Source organism: Sciurus carolinensis, chromosome 17, assembly GCF_902686445.1.
Source record: "Sciurus carolinensis chromosome 17, mSciCar1.2, whole genome shotgun sequence".
Classification (NCBI taxonomy): domain Eukaryota; kingdom Metazoa; phylum Chordata; class Mammalia; order Rodentia; family Sciuridae; genus Sciurus; species Sciurus carolinensis.
The window spans coordinates 64783880-64800480 of record NC_062229.1 but is presented as its reverse complement, the minus strand read 5'-3'; the positions used below and the strand labels follow the sequence as shown (position 1 = coordinate 64800480).

The following is a 16601-nucleotide window of genomic DNA, read 5'->3' as shown; positions in this document are numbered from 1 at the left end:
GGATTACAGGTGTGCGCCCCGGTGCCTGACTTTGGGAATGTCCTTTCAGTGACGCAGCAGTACTTTGGAGGTGGGCGGCAATGTCTGGGTCCGGAATGCATTTGGTCATCTCAATGGGAAGGGTGCTCCTGGCACCCAGAGCGGGAGGCCAGGGGCGTGCCTTAAACATTCCATCGTGCACAGGACAGTTCCCCACAGCAGTTCCCAGCCTGTCTGTAGCACCAGGGTTGGGAGAGCCTGCTTAGGAGGATCTACCTGAGATTCTGTGCTGGGGAGCTGTGAGCTGTGCTTCGTTTGGAATAGGAAGCGGGGTTTCGACCGCCCCCTTCTGAGCATCGCTCTGGTCCTGTAAACCTGTCCATTCCTGATGACCCCTCACCAGGCTCCCAGCACATCACTGAAAATGACATCAAGCCAGGTTGAAATCCCAGTTCCAAGCCGGGCACGGTAATGCATGCCTGTCATCCCACCGGTTCTGGAGGCTGAGGCAGGAGGATCGCCAGTTCAAATCCAGCCTCAGCAACTCAGCGTCGAGGCCCTGAGCAACTCAGTGAGACCCTGTCTCTAAATAAAATATAAAAAGGGCTGAGGGTGTGGCTCAGCGGTTAAGCACCCTGGGGTGGTACTGGTACTGCCTCTCCCCGACCCCCCAAAAAAGACATCATATTCTGTTACCAGGGGACACAGAGGAAGACGAGACAGTCACTAGAAAACTCTTCAGCCTCTGCCACACTGGCATTTCAGCATCTTTGATTTGGGGTTTTCATTTGGGTCATTTGAGATTTTTCTTTCTCTTTTTATTTCTCGTTGATCTCCATGGACTAAAACATGAGCAGAGGGCTTAGTAGACGAGGAACACCCAGTCATCAGCTGGCCACAGTCTACTTAGTGAATGTGAAAAATGGCACCTTTGCCTCCAGCCCCTGCTATACCCAGGCTTCTCAGTACCAAGACTGCTTGTGGGTTTTAATTCCCCGAATCACTCTCCCTTTGCATTCCTGTCCGTCTTGAGTTGCAGATGGCCCGTTCTAGGATCCAGGAGATGACACATTCCAGGGAACCCCAGGGGCTGTCTGAAGCTGGGGGTGGGGGCTGTGTCGCTCCTGCTTCATGATGTTGATGGGCCTGTAATTCAACATTCGCCGTTGAAATCTTTCCTCTGAACTTTCAGGCCATTTAACGATGTTTCTTGGGGATGTTTTACATTATTCAGTCTGTGTCTGAGTAATTCAGGATCAAGTGCAGTCATCTACGTTGGACTGTTTCTGATTTGCCCAGAATTAGCACTGGGTTAATCCTGTTGTTTTAACCCCCCTCACTGTGAAAGAAATATGAAATAACGATCATGTTCGTAAAATGTAGTTTGTATTTTTTTTTTAATCATTAGACATAGGGCTACATTGATTGGTCCTCCTACTGTTCATAGTGATGGAAATGTAAAAACTTGGGAAGCATCTTAAAAGACAATTTGATCTGCCTATCTATCTATTTATTTATTTATTGGTACCTGGAATTGAATCCTGGAGTGCTTAACCACTGAGCCACATCCCCAGCCCTTTTTATTTTTTATTTTGAGACAGGGTCTCACTGAGTTGCTTAGGGCCTCGCTAAGTTGCTGAGGCTGGCTTTGAACTCTCGATCCTCCTGCCTCAGCCTCCTGAGCCACTGGGATGACAGGTGGGTGCCACTGTGCCCGACTAGAAAAGACAATTTTAAGAAGTTCAGTAAAATAGGGTTGGGGTTGTAGCTCAGTGGTAGAGCTCTTGCTTAGTATGTGTGAGGCACTGGATTTGATCCTCAGCACCACATAAAATATCAATCAATCAATCAATCAAGTAAAGGTTTTGCATTTAAAAAGCCCACATTGTATCATTAAAAAAAAAAAAAAAAAAAAAAAAAAGACGGGCTTGGGAGATAGCTCAGTCGGTAGAGTGCTTGCCTTACAAGCCCAAAGCCCTGGGTTCGATCCCCAGCACCGCAAAAAAAAAAAAAAGACAAGTAAACAAAAAGAGTCTTCATATGGAACCACAGTAATGCCAAAGAGTGTGCTTCTTTGATGCTCTGAGTAGCTCATTGAGTGTGTGGTGGATGTTAAAGGTTTTCTCTTTAGCTGTGTGATCAAAATGGCTTTGAAAGGATCTCAAAAGACACAGACGTGCTGGTGCTTGCCGGGTGGTGTAGGGTCTCCTAAATGTAATGAGTTAAGCAGGACAGGATATGACCTCAGGAGCCAGTTCCTGCTGTTTCCCTACAGGACTCGCATCCTCACGAAAATAACGCACAGTGCCCTTTGCAGGGCCTTTGCTGCGCAGGCAGCCGCAGACACCTTGTTCTTTTGACTCTGAGGACCGTTTTCCCCTTGTGTCCTGCCAGCCTGTCACAGTGAGACCGTTTGGGTGATACAGTCTCATTCCAGGAAATGTTTAATGAGTCTCAAGAAAACCATCAATAGGTCTTATGTCATTGTCACACCAAGGAACAAATCCATCTTTAGGCTTCTGGTGGTTAGGATGGCCCACCTGTGTTTATCACAGGAGGTCTACATTCAGAGAGGTGCCTGCTTGACACACTACATATTCTTTTGACTTGGAATCATCCCATCTTCATGCAGAAAAAGTATCAAGTCACACACATGACTGGTGTGTGGATTGTCATTTGAACAATGTCATCTTTTAAAAAAAAATTTTTTTTTTTTTTTTTTTTTTTTTTGGTACCCAGGATTGGATTCAGGGGTCCTTAACCACTGAACCACATCCCCAGCACTTTTTATATTTTATTTAGAGACAGGATCTCACTGAGCTGCTTAGGGTCTGCCAAGTTGCTGAGACTGGCTTTGAACTCACGATCCTCCTGCCTCAGCCTCCAAAGCCGCTGGGATGACAGGCATCCATGTTACTAAACAATGTCATTTTGGGACTGAAGACACTTTTAGAGGTTGGTCATCTTATCCACCCCTCTCCTGTGAATTGAAGAAAATTCTTGTAGCTTAAAGTTTGTCTTTGAACTTGATAGGAAGAATAATCATTTTGCCAAACATACTTCTTAAATTCAAGATATCTAGTTAAATTTTATTCATTAAGAGAGTAGTATATTGTCATTATTATTATTATAAGTAGTTTTAGTTGTAGATGGATGCAGTACCTTTATTTATTTTATTTTTATGTGGTGCTGAGGAGCGAACCCAGTGTCTCACACATGCTAGGCAAACGCTCTACCACTGAGCCACAACCCCAGCCCCTCTCCATAGTATTTTGACTCTTAAAAAAAAAAAAAAAAAGTAAATTTTTAAAAATATAAGTAATATCAGGCATTGTCGTGGTTTGTTTTCCCATAAATTGAATGATAACCTGGTTCATCTGTTTATAACTCTTTTGGGCTAAAGCAATCATCTGACACAACAATGTCCCTTAGGTAAAGTCTTACCTAATTTTGATATAATTTCATTATCTCTTCCCCTTGCTTTGTATCATATATCATTCTCTGCAGTGGCTCTACTGTCTGTCAGAAGTTAATCACAGGGGGTGTAAAAATTAAATTAAAACGTGGTTTAAAAATTCTGTTTGGCAGGTGAGGCCCAGCAAGCTGTGGTGTGCTTATCCAAAGCAGGCCATACCGGAAACGCACACCGCCCGGGCCTCCTGCTGCAGAGGTCGCCTGCGGCCTGTGGTCTCCCCATCAGCCGCAGACTGGCCTGGGAAGTGCTGCCAGCCCCAGCAGAGGCCGCCTCCTCTCCCTGCGGGCAGGCTGGCCACCTCCAGGAAAGAGCTGACTTTTAAACCATTTCCTGGAGAGCCAGCTGGGAGTCAGAGGGTTTCCTTAGCTGAACACTGAGCACCACCGCTCAGACCAGACAAAGCCACAGGCCTCGAATCTGAAGCCAAAGGGTAAGGGAGAGGGGACAGGGAAGGGCCCCCGGAGTCTGCAGAGGTTGTACCGGCTTTAAGGCGTTGGTCAGGCTGCTGTTCTTTGGACAGAGCTCCGAAATCTTGATTGGTAGTAACTTGTCAGAATTTGGAGTGTCTGTCCCCATGAGTTCCTCTCTGCTAGAGTCATCCTGGTGTGCTCTCTGCTTTTGGGGAAGCTAGACAAGTTTGCCTATTAGCTGGAAGAGTGATACTGTCTATAGAAAAAAGTTAAGTAGGTATAGATATATGGATAAAATTCAGTAGAGATAAATATATATTGTTTTATATGTATCATGTATATCATATATATATTTGACCCAAATTTTGCTGAATTTTCTGTATTTGAATCTCTTTCTCATCTTTGACATTTATTTACCCAATTTTTTTTTTGTTTTGGCGGTACTGGGACTTGAACCCAGAGGCACTCTGCCACTGAGCCGCAACCACAGCCCCTTTTATTTTTATGCTGAAACAGGGTCCACCTAAGTTGCTCAGGGCCTCAACAAGTTGCTGAGGCTGGCCTCGAACTTGCAATCCTCCTGCCTTGGCCTCCTGAGTTGCTGGGATTAGAGGTGTGCACCCAGGCCATCGTTGCCATTTACTGACAGGAAAGGTACAAAGTACTTCTATGACTCACCGTGTATGCTAACACATACCCACCTTCCACCTGAAACATGCTGTGTGTACCTGTGTAAGAATTGATTTGAGGCTCCCCTGCTGTGGATTTCAGAAAACTAGAGAAACATTTACGGAATTCTGATTCTGCCATTGTTTTGTACTTTGCAATCCATCTCCTTCCTCCCACCACCATGTTCATATTTCCGGTGCCTCAGAGAGTTTGTTGGCCTGCGCCACCGAGTGTATACTGGTGGATTATGTTGCCCTGTTCTCCAAACCCTTCTCTGGTTCTCCACTGATTCAGAATGAAGGCATAGTCCCCAACCTGCTCCCACTTGATCAGACTGATTCCATTTGCTGCCTAACAAACCCCACAAAACTCAGTGGCTATAAAAAAGCAAAGGTGTGCCGGGCTTGGTGGCACATGCCTGTAATCCCAGCAGCTCAGGAGGCTGAGGCAGGAGGATCTCGAGTTCAAAGCCAGCCTCAGCAACTTAGCAAGGCCCTAAGCAACTCAGTGAGACCCTGTCTCTAAATAAAATATAAAAAGGGCTGGGATGTGGCTCAGTGGTTAAGCAGCCCTAGGTTCAATCCTGGGTACCAAAAAAAAGTTAATTCTTCTGACTTTATGGGTTGGGTGGCCAGATGATTCTTGGGCTGGTTTCCCCTGGGGTTTGCCCATCTGCTTGGTTTGATTGGATGAGGGCTGAGCTGGAAGTTCCAAGGTGGTCTTGCCAAGTGTGCGGTGGTCTCTGCTGTCCTCTGGAACACATAGTTTCTCTCCTGTGTGTTTGCTTTTCTTCCTGTGGGCTGGACTGGCTTCATTTCTTTGGTGGTTTTAGGGGACATTCAGGGAGTGAGCTAGGTATGGTGGTCCTCACCTGTAGTCCCAGCTACCCAGGAGGCTGAGGAAAAAGGGACACCTGAGCCCAGAAGTTGGGGACCAGCCTGGGCAAGGTAGCAAGACCTTGACTTTTCAAAACCAGACCAGGCAGCCCAGAGCAACCAAACCAGCCAAAGACTGGAGAGGGTCATGGTGAGGCCCCTGGAGGCCTACAGGGTATCCCCTTAATGCCCTCCAGGACTTAGAGCCAGAATTCAAGGGTGAGGGAAGACTAGACCCCTTTCTTGGTGGGGCTTGTTTCAGAGAATTAATCTGCCAAACTATCCCTTTGTACGTGCTCCCTTGGATTTTATATTCTAATTGCTAAGCTTCTTTCATTTCCTTAAACTCCTTGTTTTCTAGCCTTGGGCCTGAAAACACACGTTTCTCTCCAGCTGGAATATTCTTTCTTGTCTGTTTTCTAGCTAACTTTTCTTTTGCCTTCAGACTTTAGCTTCACACCTGAAGTCCCAGCAGCTGGGGAGGCTGAGGCAGGAGGATCACAAGTTCAAAGCCAGCTTCAGCAACTTAGGCCCTGTCTCAAAAAATAAAATAAAATAAAAATAAATAAATAAAAAGGGCCAGGGATGTGGCTCAGTGGTTAAGTGCCCCTATGTTCAGAAAACCCCTTGGTACCAAGAAAACAAAACAAAAAAAATCAAAACAAAAAAAACCCAGGAGTGTGTTCTCCAGAAGGGGCCAGAACTGACTAGAAAACTGTAAGATCTCTTATTCCTGAATGTCTCTCTCTCCAGGTAGCCTCTGATTTTCTGCCTAAAAGAGGAATTAATCCCTTAGGGAGTCCCATAGCTCCCTAATTTACTACAAGACAGCTTTTTTCACAGTAGAGGTTTTGTGTTTTGGTTTCTCAGAAGACAACATTTGATTGGTGCAGCTTGTCAGATAGCCATTCCTAACAGCCAATCAGTTCTCGCCAGGGGGCGGGACTCTAGGGCTGCCAGAAGCACATTTTGAAAATTGTAATAGGAATGCTGAAAGGGGGAGAGCTGTTTCCAAAGTAGGAATCTGTGGGACAGAGTGACACCTCAGAGATCTCTGCTATAATAGGAGAGAGTTTTAAGAAACTCAATTTTGGGAGCTGGGGATACAACTCGGTTGGTAGAGTGCTTGCCTTGCAGGCACACAAGGCCCTGGGTTCAATGCCCAGCACCACAAAAAAAAATAATAATAATAAAATAAAATAAAATTCAATTTTAGGAAAATGATGTGTTATCCAATCTTTATGAGGCAGCAAATTCTCAACCTCTTGTTCCATTAAGCAGCAATAGATGATAAAATTCTGAAGCTAATTTTCCTTTCTTCCCTCATTTCTCTTTTGATTCCGTTTTATATCTGTTATCACCAGAACTTTTAGCATTTAGGGGTAAAAATTTATTAAGTATCTTAAGAGCTAGAATTAAAGACTATTGATGAAGTACTTATCTGTAATGAAAAGCAGTGTTCCTCGCTAGTCCAAATCATCACTAGTAAATATGTACTTGGAAATGGAGTGTGTGTGCTACTGTGACAAAATACCTGAGATAAACAACTTAAAAGGAAGAAGGATTTATTTTGGCTTACAGTCTCATGGTCTCAGCCCATGGTTGCCTTGGACCAGTAGAACATCACGGTGGAGTACTGGGTGGAGCAGAGCTGTTCCCCATATGGTGGTTAGGTAGCAAAGAGAGAGGAGGGGACTGCAGCCCCAATGTCCCCTTCAGGGGCACACACCCAGGGACTTTTTCTTCAGCGAAGCTCTACCTTCTGAAGTTTCTTCCACCTCCCCAAAGCACCAGAGCCAGGAACTAAGTCTTTAACACAAGGGCCTTTTGGGGGACACTCTGACCCAAGCAACCAAAGTATGAAAAATATCCTAAACTCAAGCCCTATCTTGGGATTTGGGGCACTTCCCTCATGCCATTTGAGGTCACCATGTCTGAAACATTTTCCTTCTCAGATGATGTGATGATGTAACTTGAATATTCTGGAATCCTCAGTTCTCCAGCAGAGCCTTCTCAGCATGCGCATAAGCCAAGTGAAAGAGAAAAAGGAGCACACATCCAGTGAGAAGCCTGCAGTTGAGCCTTAGTTCACTGAGACAGGAAACAGTGGAGTGTTTGCAACCCCTCGTGCTCTCCAAAAGGAATTTTAGTAAGGTGTCTTTCTGTTCTTCAGCACTTCCATGCTCACCTCCTCCTCTCTGTGGTCCATCTTCTGACATGTCTGACAACTTCACATTTCATGGAAGTGCAAGACGAGCCTCCTTAGTTCAAAAATCCAAAATGCTCCCCAATCCGAACCTGTGTAAGCACGGACGAGATGCTGTGTCTGGAAAATTCCATACCCTGAAACTTCGTTGTACACACAAAAATTATTAAAAATGTTATATGAAGTAAGCTTCAGACCATATGTATCTAAAACGTAAGTGAATTTCATGTTTGGACTTGGGCCCTGTCCCTTGGATGTCTCCTTTTGTGTCTAGTTCCAAGCATTTCAGATAAAGGGTTCTCAGCATGTTTTTAAAAGTGATGGTATTCCAGGAAAGATGGGGGTATTTTATTTTAGTTGAGTTTGATACTCTGGATTGAACCCAGGGGTGCTTAACCACTGAGCCACATCCCCAGCCCTTTTTATTTTATATTTTAAGACAGGGTCTCACTGAGTTGCTTAGGGCCTCGCTAAGTGGCTGAGGCTGGCTTTGAACAGGCAATCCTCTTGCCTCAGCCTCCCGAGTCCTGGATTACAGGCGTGCACTGCTATGCCTGGCTGTGAAACCAGAACCAGAATTTCTGCCCCAGCCTGTGTTCCATTCAGTAGCTCTCAGGTGTTGCTCAGCTTCTTGTCCTGAATTTTCACCTTGGTTGGATTTATCCTGTGGACTTTGTTTGGGGTTTGTGGGGATTTGTTGTAAACTTGTATGGCTCTTGCCACATGAAGGGTCTCAAATTACATGAAGTAGAATTATACAACATGTTAGGTGGATTGTATTGAATCTGGTACCGGGTATTATACCCAGGGACAGTTTATCACTGAGCCACATCCCCAGCCCTTTTTATTATTTTTTATTTATTTATTTTATTTTATTTATTTTTTGGGGTATCGGGGATTGAACTCAGGGGCACTCAACCACTGAGCCACATCCTCAGCCCTTTTTATATTTTATTTAGAGACAGGGTCTCACTGAGTTGCTTAGGGCCTCGCTAAGTTGCTGAGGCTGGCTTTGAACTCACCATCCTCCTGCCTCAGCCTCCCCAGCTGCTAGTATTGCAGGTGTGTGTCACTGTGCGTGGTTTATAAAAACCTTTTGACTTCATCTTTTCTCTCTGTCTGTGCAATGGCTGTGAGAGAGGTTGGTGTGTGAATTGAATTTTAAGTTAAGTTGAAGAAAAAACATGAATGAAACGTAAGGATAGGTTGGAGGAGGATGCTCTGACGAGGTGCATTGTTCCTGGTCTCTTTCATTGACAGAAATGCATTCAGGACCTCTCTTAGGCCCTACCCACACCTTAGCTTTGTATTTCAGAAAGCTCCTGCTAATTGCATCTTTAATTAAACTGCTTCATTCATTTCCAGGATTCTTCTTAAAGACAGAAGAGATGTCTTGATTTTGCTTAGAGACTGAAATAACAGGCACATTACAAGGTGTGGCTTTTCTTACATAACTGCTTCCATTGTGTGTGTGTGTGTGTGTGTGTGTGTGCGTGTGTGTGTTTTCTTTGAAAATGTTGGTTCTGAAAAGAGAAGCTACACCTTTCATATTTAAAAAAGACACTAACCATTTTCTTTAGTGGTTAGTACCTTGCAAATTAGACTTCATGCAGCTGGACATGTATTATAGAATTTTAGAATCTTTAGGTGGAAAGAAGCAGTTGAATCCAAGGACAGCAGCCTGGTAATTGCCACTGGAGCAGCCTTAGAAGGGAGGAGATGTGGACAGTTGATATTCCTGTCCTGCTCCCAGGTGAATCCACTAGGGACGCAGGGCATGATTTCCTCTGGGTGCTCCTGACAGATGACCTGTCTGGCTTCTGCTTAACAGTGCCGCAGGTTCAGTCAGAAATGCCTATGAGGACCTGGCGCAGTGCGCACGCCTGTCATCCCAGTGGCTGGGGAGGCTGAGACAGGAGGATTGAGAGTCCAAAGCCAGCCTCAGCAACTTAGCGAGGCCCTAAGCAACTCAGTGAGACCCTGTCTCTAAATAAAATATAAAAAGGGCTGTGGATGTGGCTCAGTGGTTAAGCGCCCCTGAGTTCAATCTCCGGTACCAAAAAAAAAAAAAAAAGATATGTCTGTGAGTTCATTCTTGTGTGGTCGCCTAGAATTCTGTCCTCAAGTATAGCCCGTGCTATGCTGGTTACTGGTTAACAGCCAGCTCTGGGCAGAGAACACCACTGGTAGTGCTGGGCATTTGCATTGTTTAAATGTCACTACCATGGCCCGTGTCAGGTAACCCACGGAAAGTTCCTGAACTGAGTCAGAGTTGCACACAGCTGGCTCCCTGGGATCATTGTGAGCCAGCTTCTGCCCCGGTGAGTTTCATGCACCATAAACCATCACGGCCGATCGGTGATCATGGGGACCTTCCTTCTGGTCAGAAATTTTAAAAGTTCTTTTACACACATTGTGTTACTGCATCACCACGGTAGCACAGAAATAAATGCTGTTTACTCTTCCAATTTTAATATTTGATTTCCATTCCCGGGTGCTTGGATTCTCAATCTCTTTGGATGTCACTGAGAAAACTGAAGTTATCCAAAACACTTAAAAGTGGAATCGCTTATAAATAGCCATTCTGGGGGGAAGGGTTGGGGAGAATAGAAGTTCATTGGATGAGACAAAGGGGACTGAAGGGAAGGGAGGGGAATGGGAAAGACAGTGGAATGAAGGGGACGTCACTTTCCTGTGTTCCTATATGAACACACGACCAGTGAAACTCCACACCATGTCCAACCACACGAATGGGAAGCCACACTCCATGTATGTAGGATGTGTCAGAATGCACTCTACTGTCATGTAGAACTCAAAAGAGCATAAAAATAAAATAAATTGTCCATTTGAGGTTCATGTAGTCAGTATAAAATATAAATAATGATAAATGTTTAATAAGCTGCTTTCATTCCATCTCAGCATTCTCTTTGCCAGTCGTGAGCATCCGTAATTCTTTCCAAAGGTTCCATTAATTCATCGGATTTCACTGAGCTTCTCTTAACGTGTCAGTTACTGTTTCACGCACGAGGGTCCATCCACGAACAACACTGTGAAGAACAGAAGAAGAAGCAGAGCACAGAGCAGAACCCTGTGGGCTGGGCTGCGGCTCCTGGTGAGCCCTCGCCTGGCACGCCACAGTCCCTGGGTTGGATCTCCAGCACCAACCGACCAAACCCACAAAATCCTGGTCCTCTTGGAGAAAGATGAACTGGAATTTATGTCAGAGAAGTCTCGTGACATAATATGAGACAGAAAGCAGAATGGGTTGGACCCGGCAATGCACGCCTGTCATCCCAGCGACTCAGGAGGCTGAGGCAGGAGGATCGCAGGTTCAAAGCCAGCCTCAGCAAAAGTGAGGCCCTGAATGACTCAGGGAGACCCTGTCTCTAAATAAAATATAAAAAAGGGCTGGGGATGTGGTTCAGTGGTTAGGCGCCCCTAAGTTCAATCCCTGGTGTCCTCCCGCACCCCCCCAAAAAAAGAAGAAAGAAAGCAGAACGGACGGAGGATGGGGGACTGCGTATGTGATTTGAAGTCAGGTGATCGGATTCCTAATTGCTTTTTCTGGAAAGGAGGTGCTGGGTGAGGTAGTTGGGCCTGCTAAGCACCAGGCGTGGCCTGCTTGGCTGCTGCCAGGATCTCCTTCCTTCCCTTGGGGGGGGGTCCCACTGCTGCCCAGTGGTCCCGACTCTCTCCTTGGACCCGTGTCATGCTCCTGGCCAGTACTGATCTTATGGTCAACTTGAACCATAAGTCCCTTCCCACAGGACCGTCTCCCAGCCCCGCCAGGTCTCCCTCCTCATATCCTTTACCCTTGATGGTACGTAACATTTACCTCTGTGGTTTCTCATTACGTAAAAAAACCTACAGGAGCAGCTTGATGTACGGGCATTCCTAGTTCTTTTTTTTTTTTTTTTTTCTTTAGGCAGCAGGGAATTGAACCCCGAGGTGCTCAACCACTGAGCCACATCCCCAGCCCTTTTTTGTATTGTATTTAAGGACAGGGTCTCACTGAGTTGCTTAGGGCCTCACTTTCCCTGAGGCTGACTTTGAACTCTCGATCCTCCTGCCTCAGCCTCCTGAGTTACTGGGATGACAGGCGTGCGCTCCCACCCCTGGCTGTCCCTAGTTCTTCGTGCTCTGTGAGGCAGTGTTTTCCAAAGTGTGGGGACACAGGAGGTGATTGGCTGCAGTCCACACTTGGAGTGTTAAACAACATGGACCGCCACAGTGACAGTCCCTTTGCAGTGGGTCTGGTTCCATCAGGGAGAAGTGTCATGTGGGTGGCAGCGAGTCTTTCATATCTTTTAGCACTTGCGGGTGGGTCTACGTCGTCAGGAGAGAAACATCAACACTGGACATACTCAGTGTCAGATCCTCTGCAGTTGACAGTTTTGGGTTAGAAATTAAGGACATTCTGTTTTCATTAGCTTTGTATCCACCTTTAGGGCTGCCTTCTGATATGAGCAGGTGATACCCATTTTGCTTCCAACAATGAAATAGAATTTCTTTTCAAGTGTAATCTGTGCAAGTTCTAAAACAAGGAGGCTGAGGCAGGAGGATCACAAGTTCAAAGCCAGCCTCAGCCACTTAGGGAGGCCCTGAGCAACTCAGTGAGACCCTGTCTCTAAATAAAATATAAAATAGAGCTGGGGATGTGGCTCAGTGGTTGAGCACCTCTGTGTTCAATCTCTGGTACCAAAAAAAAAAAAAAAAAAGTCCAACTAAAGAAATACAGATAGCAGAGGTGGTTTTCAAGCATGACAGATGACGGATGTGGCTCTTCAGCTTCTGAAGGCAGGATAATATTCCTCTAAATAAAGCTTCAGGGTGAGCTGGGTGTAGTGGTGCATATCTGTAATCCCAGCAGCTCTGGAGGCTGAGGCAGGAGGATCACGAGTTCAAAGCCAGCCTCAGCAACTTAGCGAGGCCCTAAGCAACTCAGCAATTCCCTATCTCTAACTAAAAAAAATAAAAAAGAACTGGGAAGTAGCTCAATGGCAAAGTGCCCCAGGATTCAATCCTGTGTGGAATATGAATGAATGAATGAATGAATGAATGAATTAATGAATACCCGTGAGTAGTGACATAGTACAAAGAAATTTTTGCAAAGCTCTGATTCTAAAATAATAGCACTTTAAAACTTAAAAAGTATCTCATTATAATCACTTGTACATGTAGTTAGGGGTGGAGAGCCACAGCTTTTGATTTAAATCCACCCCGTCTTATTAATTGTGTGGTCTTGGTAAGGTGCTTAATGCTCGGTACCTCGGTTTGTTCATCTGCAGACCGGGGATGCTTCTGTGTGTCTCACAGGGTAGTGGTGAGGATTAAGTGAGTTAAGACTAGCAGTTGTGGCTGTTGGCATGCTGGTGATTTATTCTGTCTTCTTCAGGTTTGTCAATATAACCAACGTGTTTCCTTTGGCAGAGTTGAGAATCACAGCCCGGGCTACTCAGGTGCTAGGCGGGTGTTCTGCGGGGAGCCAGGCACCTACATGGTTAAAGCAGTGTTGCTTCCTATTGCAGGGGACGTAAAACAGAAAGTATTTGTGTTGTGTTAGTATAGTGAACAAAGTTCCCATTGTTTTTCTTCCAGCTCTGCTTTGGAAATTGTTGTCCCTGGCCTTGGGGTGTTTAAATAGTCCCTGTTGGGTCAAAGTGGGCTTTTTTACACCAAGCCTGGCTGGGCAAGGTGCCCTTTATTGTCATTTCCATTTGACCTTTTAGCCAATTTCTTAAGCATTAAAAAAAAAAAAAAAATGCAAAAGCAAAACAAAGTCCTCCACCTGTTCAGAGGACTTTTATTTCCTTGGGATTATATTCCGGGCAACACATCAAGGACCGTGCAGGAGAAGAGAATAGGAAGCATAAAGGCACCTTCACCCCGGATCTGATTCTCCTTCTTCTGCCGTCTGATGGCTTAAACAGTAAATAAAATCTCCTCTAGTGCTGGAGAGGCAGTGAAAGGAAGCAAGGTGGGGAGCCACAGGCGTGGACTGGAATAAGCCAGGTCAGCTCTGAAGGACTTGAGCTCTGCAGAGACAGCGCGTGTTTTATCGGGGGAGATGCAAGGATCCTGTGATCAGCCTGATTTGGGGAAAACTGGAACACATAAGTCAGACTCACATATTTGCATGAACTTCTCAGAGGGGCTTTATGGACCAAAAAATTCAAGATGCTCTTCTAATGTAAATAATAACAGGTTTTATTTAGCACTTACTATGTGCAGGCCTTGTCCTGAGCACTTTGCATGTATTAATGCATAAATCCCTGCAACAGCCTCTCAGAGTGGGAAGGGCTGTTCGTTCCCATGTGATAGATAAGGAAATGGAAACAGGGAGGGGTGGTGCAGGAGGTGGGGGGCTCTGGAATTTAGCTGACCAGAGACAGGTTTCAGGAGGCAGCCTGTGCCATTGGGGCCCTACCAAATGACTCTGGGAAACCCACTCTAATGCTCTAAGCACACTGTAAGTGACAACAAGGATGATTTGAGATGTAGGAGGGCCTCACTCTGACCTGGTGCTTCTGAGCATCCTGGTTTCTGCCCAGGGAATGATGGCCCCTCTCAGAATCTCTGTGTTATATCAATTTGTCTCCAGATGATACTCCTACTTGATTTGGTACTAAAAAGTCTTGACTCGAGGCTCATACTTTTTTGTTTGTTTGGCACCAGGGGTTGAACCCAGGGGCACTTAACCACTGAGCCACATCCCCAGCCCTTTTTAATATTTTATTTAGAGACAGGGTCTCACTGAGTTGCTTATGGCCTCACTTTTGCTGAGGCTGGCTTTGAACTCGAGATCCTCCTGCCTCAGCCTCCCCAGCTGCTGGGATGACAGGCATGTGCCACTGCGCCCATCTGAGACTGGTATGTCTTAAAGTAACAGGTTTGATTTTCCAGTTTTGCCGTCTGGTAGATGAGAATCTCTGCACACTGATCCTTTTTAATTTGGGCATTTTGGAAGCTTCTCACAACAGGGAGAACTTGATCTATGGGAAAGGAAGACAGGTTTGAATGGGGCCCGGAATCCTACTTGAGTCCAGTGAACGAGTACTGGATTAATCATTCATTTTAATCTTCCTAGAAAGTTAAAAGGAGGATGGAGAAAAACTACCTTTTCCATCAAGTTTTATATGCATGTCCATTGGTAAAGAGGGAAAGTGGCATTTTTTACAGATAATCTTAGCTTCAATTATTTATACATCTCCTTGAATTATTTCAGGATAAGTGATGAAATAATGTTGGGCAAATTACTGTTTCTGCTCCTGTAGACAGCTGAGTCTAATACTTTGAAAAAACTCTTCAGTTATTTCCCATTACTCTTAATATAAAATCCAGATTCATTGATGCTGTCTGCAAGATCAGGAGTCTGTTCTCCACAATTTTATAGCTAATGCTAATGGAACTGCTTCTGTCTGGTGATGAGAATAGAATGCTCTTTGGGTCAAGCTATACATACGAAGCGGGCTGTTTTTTAGCCCCAACATGTCTCTTGGCTAGGTGCCTTTATGCAGTGCACAGCCTGGACAGCTGTACGTGATTGACCTGCCTCATTTTCTGTCTTCCATAGCACTTTCCATGGCTCCTTGGTAATCCTCATCTCATGTAAAATTGCTTACTGAATTTCTCTTTTTCATTCTAGAGGATATAGTCCCTAAAGGATGGTTGTGTATTTGGCAGGCTTAACAATGTAGGTAGGAGAATAAACAAAATGTCAGTTACTTAGTAGGCTCTTTAGGAACTTTGTTGAAAGCAGGCTTAACATTGGCATGCGTGGGCCGGGGGCAGTGGCTCACGCCTGTAATCCCAGCTAATCGGGAGGATTGTGAGTTCAAGACCAGCCACAGCAACCTAGTGAGACCCTAAGCAATTTAGCAAAACCCTATCTCTAAATAAAAATATTGTTTACAAGGGCTGGGGATGTGGCTCAGTGGTTAAGCACCCCTGGGTTCAATCCCTGGTATAAAAAAGAAAAAAAAAAAAAAAAACCAAAAAACCCGAAACACACATTTTTACCTGTGGGTGGATAGATGTGGAATGGATAGAACAAGGACAGGTCTGATGTAGAAAATTTGTACATTATTTTTGCCTGGGTACATAACCCTGGGATCTTGGAATGGAACTCGCAGGCTGGGATGGAATAATCAAATTTTATCTAAGCTCCTGTGAGCCCTTAGAGAGGCTGTAATTTGCAAATGCGTTCTGTCGTGAATCTCTAGTGCTTAGCGGAGCCAGATGCTGCTGTTAGGCAGAGCACTGTGATGTTTTCTGCTCCGCGTTCTGCCGGCCCAGCTCCGCGCAGGCGCACTTCAGGGGCTGGGCGAGGCCATCTTTCCATTGCCTGGCCGCTGTTGCCGATTTCCTTTGGGGAAACATTGCAATCTGCATTGAGGCATTGTATTCTCTCCCCAGGTATAGTAGTTTCTTGGGGCTGCTCTCCCAAGGTACCCCAAACAGTGTGACTTTAAACAACTGAAATCAACTGCCTTGTAGTTCTGGAAACTAGAACTCTCAAAGGTTCAGGCTGTCTCTGAAGGAGCTAGGAAAGAAAGCGCCTTTTCCCTAGAGTCCTGGAAGCCAGCCTTCCTTGGCCCTGGGTTCACAGCTCTGTGCTATGCTTTGGATGTTGAATGGCCCCCAAAGGTCCACACACATTAGTTCTTTAGGCCCCTGGGAGATGCTTCTGGGAGGTGACAGAGTTTTTAAGAGCTGGGGTCTCATCAGAGGTCTCAGATCATCAGGGCCATGTCCTCAAAGGAGAAAGTAGGACTCACTCTTTCTTCTTCCACTTCTGGCCTGACGTGAATGACTTTGCCTTGCTTGTCCCAGGCCCAAATTGATGGGGCCGATTGATCATGAACTGGGATCTCCAAAACTGTGAGCTAACCTTTTTTGTTAATAAGTTGATTATGTCAGGCACTTGTTATAGTGACTGCAAGCTGACATACTTTATAAGATATTTTCTGCCTCCCCTTCATATGATG

At 45.4% G+C, this 16601-nt stretch overlaps 1 protein-coding gene across 11 annotated transcripts in view; it reads left to right on the top strand.

The window, feature by feature from the left end:
* Magi1 (membrane associated guanylate kinase, WW and PDZ domain containing 1) overlaps window positions 1-16601 on the top strand; it is a 657940-nt gene that overhangs the window by 99470 nt on the left and 541869 nt on the right. The window lies entirely within an intron of this gene.